Genomic DNA, 11388 nt, shown 5'->3' with positions numbered 1-11388 from the left:
TGCTCTGTTATGAGGACCACCTCTCGCCCCTGACTGTATTCAGCTGTTATGAGGACCACCTCTCGCCCCTGACTGCATTTTGCTCTGTTATGAGGACCACCTCTCGCCCCTGACTGTATTCTGCTGTTATGAGGACCACCTCTCGCCCCTGACTGCATTCTGCTGTTATGAGGACCACCTCTCTCCCCTGACTGTATTCTGCTCTGTTATTAGGACCACCTCTTGCCCCTGACTGCATTCTGCTCTGTTATGAGGACACCTCTCTCCCTGACTGCACTCTGCTCTGTTATGAGGACCACCTCTCTCCCCTGACTGCATTCTGCTCTGTTATGAGGACCACCTCTTGCCCCTGACTGCATTCTGCTCTGTTATGAGGACCACCTCTCGCCCCTGACTGCATTCCGCTGTTATGAGGACCACCTCTCTCCCCTGACTGCATTCTGCTGTTATGAGGACCACCTCTTGCCCGACTGTATTCTGCTGTTATGAGGACCACCTCTCGCCCCTGACTGGATTCTGCTGTTATGAGGACCACCTCTCTCCCCTGACTGTATTCTGCTGTTATGAGGACCACCTCTCTCCCCTGACTGCATTCTGCAGTTATGAGGACCACCTCTCTCCCCTGACTGCATTCTGCTGTTATGAGGACCACCTCTCTCCCCTGACTGTATTCTGCTGTTATGAGGACCACCTCTCTCCCCTGACTGTATTCTGCTGTTATGAGGACCACTTCTCTCCCCTGACTGTATTCTGTTGTTATGAGGACCACCTCTCTCCCCTGACTGTATTCTGCTGTTATGAGGACCACCTCTCTCCCCTGACTGTATTCTGCTGTTATGAGGACCACCTCTCTCCCCTGACTGTATTCTGTTGTTATGAGGACCACCTCTCTCCCCTGACTGTATTCTGTTGTTATGAGGACCACCTCTCTCCCCTGACTGTATTCTGTTGTTATGAGGACCACCTCTCTCCCCTGACTGTATTCTGTTGTTATGAGGACCACCTCTCTCCCCTGACTGTATTCTCCTGTTATGAGGACCACCTCTCTCCCCTGAATGTATTCTCCTGTTATGAGGACGACCTCTCTCCCCTGACTGTATTCTCCTGTTATGAGGACCACCTCTCTCCCCTGACTGTATTCTGCTCTGTTATGAGGACCACCTCTCTCCCCTGACTGTATTCTCCTGTTATGAGGACCACCTCTCTCCCCTGACTGTATTCTCCTGTTATGAGGACCACCTCTCTCCCCTGACTGTATTCTGCTCTGTTATGAGGACCACCTCTCTCCCCTGACTGTATTCTCCTGTTATGAGGACCACCTCTCGTCCCTGACTGTATTCTGCTGTTATGAGGACCACTTCTCGTCCCTGACTGTATTCTGCTGTTATGAGGACCACCTCTCTCCCCTGACTGCATTTTGCTCTGTTATGAGGACCACCTCTCTCCCCTGACTGCATTCTGCAGTTATGAGGACCACCTCTCTCCCCTGACTGTATTCTCCTGTTATGAGGACCACCTCTCTCCCCTGACTGTATTCTGCTGTTATGAGGACCACCTCTCTCCCCTGACTGTATTCTGTTGTTATGAGGACCACCTCTCTCCCCTGACTGTATTCTGCTGTTATGAGGACCACCTCTCTCCCCTGACTGTATTCTGCTGTTATGAGGACCACCTCTCTCCCCTGACTGTATTCTGCTGTTATGAGGACCACCTCTCTCCCCTGACTGTATTCTGCTGTTATGAGGACCACCTCTCTCCCCTGACTGTATTCTGCTGTTATGAGGACCACCTCTCTCCCCTGACTGCATTCTGCTGTTATGAGGACCACCTCTCTCCCCTGACTGTATTCTGTTGTTATGAGGACCACCTCTCGCCCCTGACTGTATTTTGCTGTTATGAGGACCACCTCTCTCCCCTGACTGTATTCTGCTGTTATGAGGACCACCTCTCGCCCCTGACTGTATTTTGCTGTTATTGGGCTACATTGAGGATTTTAACTATCAGCCAATTCTCAACCATTCGACCAACATGCGCAGTCGGTGGCTGAAGGGGACGAGAACGCGCTTCTTGACAGATCCACGCCGACGTGCGCGTTCATCGCTGTCTGCGCGGTGACGTCACATGAAGGAGGAAGTGAAGCGTTCTTCCATAATGGCGGAGGTGAGGCAAAAAGCTGCGGTTTGGGCTGTGACAGGGAGCTCTGCTGCCGGCTTTGCTCACTTCCTTCCCGGCCCGGGTGTGTATGACGGGCGGCGCAGGATGTGCGGTCTTGGCTGAGGCGGGGTGAGGGTTCAGTCCTCCCGGAGGGCGGCTCTGGGTGTATTATGTCTCATATCAGGAGGAGGAGAGTGACAGGGAGCCGGCTAAGGGACATCACCTCAACCAGGGCCCTCTGCTGCTCCGGGGGGTCACCCCCTGATGGGGATAGGGTGTGAGATGTGTCCCGGTCTGTGTAGAAATGCTGGAGCGGTGGTGGACGGACACCTGAGGGGAGCCCGCCGTGATGTTATGTCCTATAGATGGAGGACTGGATGGAGCAGGAGGTGTCCTATAGATACAGATAATGGTATATACTGGATGTATGGGTTATCCTATAGATACAGCACTGGTGTACAGATAATGGTATATACTGGATGTATGGGTTATCCTATAGATACAGCACTGGTGTACAAATAATGGTATATACTGGATGTATGGGTTATCCTATAGACCCAGCCCTGGTGTACAGGTAATGGTATATACTAGATGTATGGGTTATCCTATAGACCCAGCCCTGGTGTACAGATAATGGTATATACTGGATGTATGGGTTATCCTATAGACCCAGCCCTGGTGTACAGATAATGGTATATACTAGATGTATGGGTTATCCTATAGACCCAGCCCTGGTGTACAGATAATGGTATATACTAGATGTATGGGTTATCCTATAGACCCAGCCCTGGTGTACAGATAATGGTATATACTGGATGTATGGGTTATCCTATAGACCCAGCCCTGGTGTACAGATAATGGTATATACTGGATGTATGGGTTATCCTATAGATACAGCACTGGTGTAATGGTATATACTGGATGTATGGGTTATCCTATAGATACAGCCCTGGTGTACAGATAATGGTATATACTGGATGTATGGGTTATCCTATAGACCCAGCCCTGGTGTACAGATAATGGTATATACTGGATGTATGGGTTATCCTATAGACCCAGCCCTGGTGTACAGATAATGGTATATACTGGATGTATGGGTTATCCTATAGACCCAGCCCTGGTGTAATGGTATATACTGGATGTATGGGTTATCCTATAGACCCAGCCCTGGTGTACAGATAATGGTATATACTGGATGTATGGGTTATCCTATAGACCCAGCCCTGGTGTACAGATAATGGTATATACTAGATGTATGGGTTATCCTATAGACCCAGCCCTGGTGTACAGATAATGGTATATACTGGATGTATGGGTTATCCTATAGACCCAGCCCTGGTGTACAGATAATGGTATATACTGGATGTATGGGTTATCCTATAGATACAGCACTGATGTAATGGTATATACTGGATGTATGGGTTATCCTATAGATACAGCACTGGTGTACAGATAATGGTATATACTGGATGTATGGGTTATCCTATAGATACAGCACTGGTGTAATGGTATATACTGGATGTATGGGTTATCCTATAGATACAGCACTGGTGTACAGATAATGGTATATACTGGATGTATGGGTTATCCTATAGATACAGCAGTGGTGTCATGGTATATACTGGATGTATGGGTTATACTATAGACCCAGCCCTGGTGTACAGGTAATGGTATATACTGGATGTATGGGTTATACTATAGACCCAGCCCTGGTGTACAGGTAATGGTATATACTGGATGTATGGGTTATACTATAGATGCAGCACTGGTGTAATGGTATATACTGGATGTATGGGTTATACTATAGATGCAGCACTGGTGTAATGGTATATACTGGATGTATGGGTTATACTATAGATCCAGCCCTGGTGTACAGATAATGGTATATACTGGATGTATGGGTTATCCTATAGATACAGCACTGGTGTAATGGTATATACTGGATATATGGTTTATCCTATAGATACAGCACTGGTGTAATGGTATATACTGGATATATGGTTTATCCTATAGATACAGCACTGGTGTAATGGTATATACTGGATGTATGGTTTATCCTATAGATACAGCACTGGTGTACAGATAATGGTATATACTGGATGTATGGGTTATCCTATAGACCCAGCCCTGGTGTACAGGTAATGGTATATACTGGATGTATGGGTTATCCTATAGATACAGCACTGGTGTACAGATAATGGTATATACTGGATGTATGGGTTATCCTATAGATACAGCACTGGTGTAATGGTATATACTGGATGTATGGGTTATACTATAGATCCAGCCCTGGTGTACAGATAATGGTATATACTGGATGTATGGGTTATCCTATAGACCCAGCCCTGGTGTACAGATAATGGTATATACTGGATGTATGGGTTATCCTATAGATACAGCACTGGTGTACAGATAATGGTATATACTGGATGTATGGGTTATCCTATAGACCCAGCCCTGGTGTACAGATAATGGTATATACTGGATGTATGGGTTATCCTATAGACCCAGCACTGGTGTACAGATAATGGTATATACTGGATGTATGGGTTATCCTATAGACCCAGCCCTGGTGTACAGGTAATGGTATATACTGGATGTATGGGTTTTCCTATTGACCCAGCACTGGTGTACAGATAATGGTATATACTGGATGTATGGGTTATCCTATAGATCCAGCCCTGGTGTACAGATAATGGTATATAATGGATATATGGGTTATCCTATAGATACAGCACTGGTGTAATGGTATATACTGGATGTATGGTTTATCCTATAGACTCAGCACTGGTGTACAGGTAATGGTATATACTGGATGTATGGGTTATACTATAGACCCAGCCCTGGTGTACAGGTAATGGTATATACTGGATGTATGGGTTATCCTATAGACCCAGCCCTGGTGTACAGGTAATGGTATATACTGGATGTATGGGTTTTCCTATTGACCCAGCACTGGTGTACAGATAATGGTATATACTGGATGTATGGGTTATCCTATAGACCCAGCCCTGGTGTACAGATAATGGTATATACTGGATGTATGGGTTATCCTATAGATCCAGCCCTGGTGTAATGGTATATACTGGATGTATGGGTTATCCTATAGACCCAGCCCTGGTGTACAGATAATGGTATATACTGGATGTATGGGTTATCCTATAGATCCAGCCCTGGTGTACAGGTAATGGTATATACTGGATGTATGGGTTATCCTATAGACCCAGCCCTGGTGTACAGGTAATGGTATATACTGGATGTATGGGTTATCCTATAGACCCAGCCCTGGTGTACAGGTAATGGTATATACTGGATGTATGGGTTATCCTATAGACCCAGCCCTGGTGTACAGGTAATGGTATATACTGGATGTATGGGTTTTCCTATTGACCCAGCACTGGTGTACAGATAATGGTATATACTGGATGTATGGGTTATCCTATAGACCCAGCCCTGGTGTACAGATAATGGTATATACTGGATGTATGGGTTATCCTATAGACCCAGCCCTGGTGTACAGATAATGGTATATACTGGATGTATGGGTTATCCTATAGACCCAGCCCTGGTGTACAGATAATGGTATATACTGGATGTATGGGTTATCCTATAGATCCAGCCCTGGTGTACAGGTAATGGTATATACTGGATGTATGGGTTATCCTATAGATACAGCACTGGTGTACAGATAATGGTATATACTGGATGTATGGGTTATCCTATAGACCCAGCCCTGGTGTACAGGTAGTGGTATATACTGGATGTATGGGTTATCCTATAGACCCAGCATTGGTGTACAAATAATGGTATATACTGGATGTATGGGTTATCCTATAGACCCAGCCCTGGTGTACAGATAATGGTATATACTGGATGTATGGGTTATCCTATAGACCCAGCCCTGGTGTACAGATAATGGTATATACTGGATGTATGGGTTATCCTATAGACCCAGCCCTGGTGTACAGATAATGGTATATACTGGATGTATGGGTTATCCTATAGACCCAGCCCTGGTGTACAGATAATGGTATATACTGGATGTATGGGTTATCCTATAGACCCAGCCCTGGTGTACAGGTAATGGTATATACTGGATGTATGGGTTATACTATAGACCCAGCCCTGGTGTACAGATAATGGTATATACTGGATGTATGGGTTATCCTATAGACCCAGCCCTGGTGTACAGGTAATGGTATATACTGGATGTATGGGTTATCCTATAGACCCAGCCCTGGTGTACAGGTAATGGTATATACTGGATGTATGGGTTATCCTATAGACCCAACCCTGGTGTACAGATAATGGTATATACTGGATGTATGGGTTATCCTATAGATCCAGCCCTGGTGTAATGGTATATACTGGATGTATGGGTTATCCTATAGACCCAGCCCTGGTGTACAGATAATGGTATATACTGGATGCATGGGTTATCCTATAGACCCAACCCTGGTGTACAGATAATGGTATATACTGGATGTATGGGTTATCCTATAGACCCAGCACTGGTGTACAGATAATGGTATATACTGGATGTATGGGTTATCCTATAGACCCAGCCCTGGTGTACAGATAATGGTATATACTGGATGCATGGGTTATCCTATAGATCCAGCACTGGTAATGATGTACACAGGTAGGGATGTTATCCTGTACTGTACATTGTATCCTATGCTTAGTTCTCTTGTATGGGCAATGATATGTACTAAATATATAGGTTGTCTTGTACTGTACATTGTATCCTATAGGGTCAGCCCTGGTGTAAAGTCAATGATATACAGAGAATTCTGTACAATGTGTCATAGGTATATAGGTAATGGTATAGACAACTTTGGCAAAAGTGACTGTGAAATGCGACGTTTCATTTGACTATGCAGTGGATTTAGTAAGGCTACGTTCACACTAAGAAAGTGGCTCCGTTATAAATGGATCTTAAAGGGGTACTCCAGTGGAAGCATTTATTTTATTATTTTTTTAAATCAACTGGTGCCAAAAAGTTACAGATTTGTAAATTATTTCTATAAAAAAAACAGAATCCTTCCAGTACTTATCTGCTGCTGTATACTACAGAGGAAGTTGAGTTGTTCTTTTCTATCTGACCACAGTGCTCTCTGCTGACACCTCTTTCCGTGTCAGGAACTGTCCAGAGAAGCTTGTTATGGGGATTTGGCTGACAAGTACTGGAAGGATTAAGATTTTTAAATGGAAGTCATTTACAAATCTGTTTAACTTTCTAGCACAAGTTGATAAAAAAAAAAAAAAAAAAATTGTTTTCCACCAGAGTACCTCTTAAAGGGCTCTGCCCCCCCCCCCCCCCCCCCCACTTTGACCACCCTTAACACCTGTTATTGGAACAGAGCCTAACAGGAGTCATAACGGGCAAAGAGGATCCTATTCACTTGAATGGGATTCCTCTAACGTCCAATTATAAAATCCTGTTATTGCGGCCGAAGATAGCGGGAGAAAGACAGAGCAGGCACACACTTTTCTCCCTCTATCCTCCTAAATGACGTCACCTACCGGGCACAAACTGTAGTGTGAAAGTAGCCTAACTGTGCAGACGATAAAAATAAAAAAACTCATGCAACTTCTGCCTTAGGAAAGTAGAATCAAAAGCGAATGACCAGGGAGTCAGGAGTTTGTCTGGCGCAGAGAGGAACCATCAGACAGGCAAGTAAAATCAATGGATTTATTAGATGCAACGCGTTTCGCTGCGCATGCGCAGCGAAACGCGTTGCATCTAATAAATCCATTGATTTTACTTGGCTGTCTGATGGTTCCTCTCTGCGCCAGACAAACTCCTGACTCCCTGGTCATTCGCTTTTGATTCTACTCTTATCCAGGAGGGCTGCAGTGGACCTTCTTCCATATTTCTTCTGCTCTTAACCTTGTTGTGTGTGGGCGCACAACCAACTTTGGTAAGCGGCTTGGGAATTACCGTCCCCTACCCCCACCTGCAAGATCTGCTGATCCCGCACATGAGGCGCCTTCCTTTCTTTCTCTAGCCTTAGGAAAGTGACATCCAAAGTTCTGAGGTTCATTTTTAATTTGTACAAAATTCAAGTCTGTGCCTTGTTTTGATAAATCTGCTGCAAGTAAGCCAAAAAAGACTGAAGTGGCTGCACACAGACACTTATTGATAAATCTGACCATATATCCTGTAGGCTAAGCCCCAGTATCTAGGTAATGATATACTCTGGGTATATGAATCATTGTACTGTCCTATAGTCCCAACACTGGTATATAGGTAATAATGTATGAATTATTGTACTCTACATTGTATCCTATATGCTTAGGCCTGGCATATTGGTAATATTTACTGAACATATAGATTATTGTACTGTAATTGTATAACCCCAGACCAATTTTATTTTTGCATTTTCGTTTTTTTCCTCCTCCGACTTCTAAAAATCATAACTTTTATATTTCCATCCACAGACCCATATGAGGGCTTGTTTTTTGTGTCACCAATTGTCACTTATTTTACCATAAAATGTACGGCGCAACCAAACATATTTTATGTGGGAAAATTGAAAAGAAAACCACAATTTAGCAAATTTTGGAAGGTTTTGTTTTCATGCTGTACACTTACCGGTAAAAATGACAGGTTTTCTTTATTCTGTGGGTCAATACGATTAAAATGATACCCATGTTATATGCTTTTCTATAATTGTACTGCTTACAAAAAAATCTCAAACCATTTTAACAAAATTAGTATGTTTGAAATTGCCCTATTTTGACCACCTATAACTTTCAAATTTTTCCGTATATGGGGCCGTATGCCGGCTAATATTTTGTGCCATGATCTGTAGTTTTTATCAATACCACGTTTTGAATAAAATGTGACAAAAAAGAAGCAATTTTGGACTTTGTTTTATTTTTTTACGTTTACGCCGTTCACCGTACGGGATAATTAGCAATATATTTTAATAGTCCAGACTTTTACGCATGCGGCGATACCAAATATGTGTATTAATTATTTTTTTACGCTTTTTTACTTTTTTATTTGACATTTTTTTACTTTTATTTTTACACTTTAATATTCCCCATAGGGGACTATTCATAGCAGTCAGTTGATTGCTAATACTGTTCAGTGCTGTGTATAGGACACAGCACTGATCAGTATTATCGCTGATCTTCTGCTCTGCTCTGCTTGATCTCAGACCAGAGCAGAAGGCCCCGGGAGATGGCCGGAGCCAGGTGAGGGACCTTCGGCCGCCAAGCTGGATGATCCGATCCCCGCGGCAGCGCTGCGGGCGATCCGATCATCCAGTCAAAGTACCGCACTGCCGCAGATGCCGTGATCTGTATTGATCATGGCCTCTGAGGGGTTAATGGCGGACATCCGCTATTACCGGCAGGTCCCTGGCTGCTGATAGCAGCCGGGACCTGCCGCGCATGTTCGGTGCTCGCGATCATGGTGGCGCGTAAATGTACGTCATGGTGCGTTAAGTACCACGTCATCATGACGTCCATTTACGTCCATTGTCGTTAAGGGGATAATGTTGGCTTAGCTGTGATATATAAGCGATGATATATATATATATATATACTGGATATATGGACTACTGCACATTGTACCAGTGCTGAGTGTATAGGATACATACAGTGTTTGCCAAAGACAAAAACTATTGTTATTGTTATATTGCCTTTTATCTCCATACAGACACATCAAACTACACAAAATATACTTTATTTTACAAAACACAAAATAGTAATGTTTTAGAAATGACCCTTTGACCAAAATCAAGAATTTAACCCTATTCAAGCATAGAGTGAACAAGTTTTTATAGTGTTCAGTCATCCAGGCATTGTGTGCCCAAGATATAGTTGAGTTGCTGTTTATGGATCTTTTTTTATTTTAGATTGTAGATCTGCCCATAATTTCAGTTGGATCCCTGTGCGGGCTATTACCAGGCCAAGGTAACTCTTCAATGCCCCGATCCTCAAGGAAATGACCCTTGTGACATGGGGCACCATGATGAAAAAAGTCTTCTGCCCCTGTAAATCCCTTCTGTGCCCGTCACACAGCTGTGGGATCAGACATTGCTCTATGTCGGACTTGTGTGGCGCCTCCTTCATTACCCTGCATAATGTAGAGCCTGCCTGTAGGGTGCTTGACAAATGTTTCCCCATTTTGTGTCCGGCTGTCATCTGAGGGGGATTGGGGGAGATTTATCATTGTATGGCCATGTGCATAAAAACATTTTTTTGGCAGAGATTTAGGCTTGCTTGCGTCAAATTTATCAAAAAAGGCCCACATAACTTGCTGTAGGATATTACTTTTCTAAGGTAAGGTAGAGGTGGTATGAATTTGTAGTAATATATACGGCATACATGGATTACCCTGTACTGTACATTGTATCCTATAGACCCAGCTCTGGTATATACCTAATGATATATGGTTTATTTTTCTGTACTGTCTATTATATTGTATAGACTCATGTCCAGTTCATAATCCGTTATATCAGCCCCTGTATATAAGCAAGAAGTTATAATGAATATATGGAGGATACTCGACATTCATTAGCTTATTTAACTCCTTTCGGACGAATAGTTTTAATTTTTGCAGCCATAGGCTGGATCGCACAAGCTGTTAGTATAATACTACAGCATAGTATAACCAGGGATGTGGAAATCCTATCGCCCGACGCCCGGGACAAGTAGTTTTGGGCGCCGGGCAGGTGAATTTTTTTTAGATTTAGCCCTGTATCGGGCGAGCAGGGACAGACAGACTTCTCCCTTATTTTTCTTTAATGCCGGTGTGAGGCGCAGAAGTCGATGCAAGTCTGCACCTCACACCGGTGCTCCGAGTGTATGGAGGGGGCAGTGGCGGCCCCCAGCTGATTTCAGTAGCCGGGGGCCGCTGCTCAGAGCCCCCCCAGCCGGTGTGAGGGGATCTCAGGAGCGAGGGCAGAGCCCGAGGTCGCACGTCTGCAGGAGATGATTAAGCCACGCCCCCTCACCCCCCCCCCCCCCTTCCCGGAGGATGGAGAGCGCAGCTCTGCATAATACAAGACGACGGGGAGAATGAGGACGTCCACAGCTCCTCCCTCCCCCACACACAGCCTCTCCCTTCCCCCTGCTCTGTCTACACACAGGACCTCATTTATCACGGGGAGGTTTCAAGTATTCACGGGGGAAAATACAGAGTGGGGAAAGGACGTGTGTGAGGAGACTGCACTGCACGGGCTGGGGATTTCACCTCACACCGGCTCAGGTAAGGAG

At 44.4% G+C, this 11388-nt stretch overlaps 1 protein-coding gene across 5 annotated transcripts in view; it reads left to right on the top strand.

Annotated features, from left to right (window-relative positions):
• Nucleotides 1–2121: 2121 nt before the first annotated feature.
• The window catches only part of SPATA2 (spermatogenesis associated 2), a 35008-nt gene continuing 25741 nt past the window's right edge, over nt 2122–11388 (top strand). For 2 of the 5 annotated variants that reach the window (XM_056547452.1, XM_056547450.1), the window contains exon 1: nt 2156–2236. The gene's annotated coding sequence lies outside the window, so the exon portion shown is untranslated. Of the gene's footprint in view, nt 2237–10023; nt 10084–11388 lie in introns of those variants that run through there. The other 3 variants (XM_056547449.1, XM_056547451.1, XM_056547453.1) reach the window with 3 other exon arrangements.

Source organism: Hyla sarda, chromosome 12, assembly GCF_029499605.1.
Source record: "Hyla sarda isolate aHylSar1 chromosome 12, aHylSar1.hap1, whole genome shotgun sequence".
NCBI classification, from domain to species: Eukaryota; Metazoa; Chordata; class Amphibia; order Anura; family Hylidae; genus Hyla; species Hyla sarda.
Note: the sequence above shows the minus strand (reverse complement) of the source record. Positions and strands in the feature narration are given on the sequence as shown.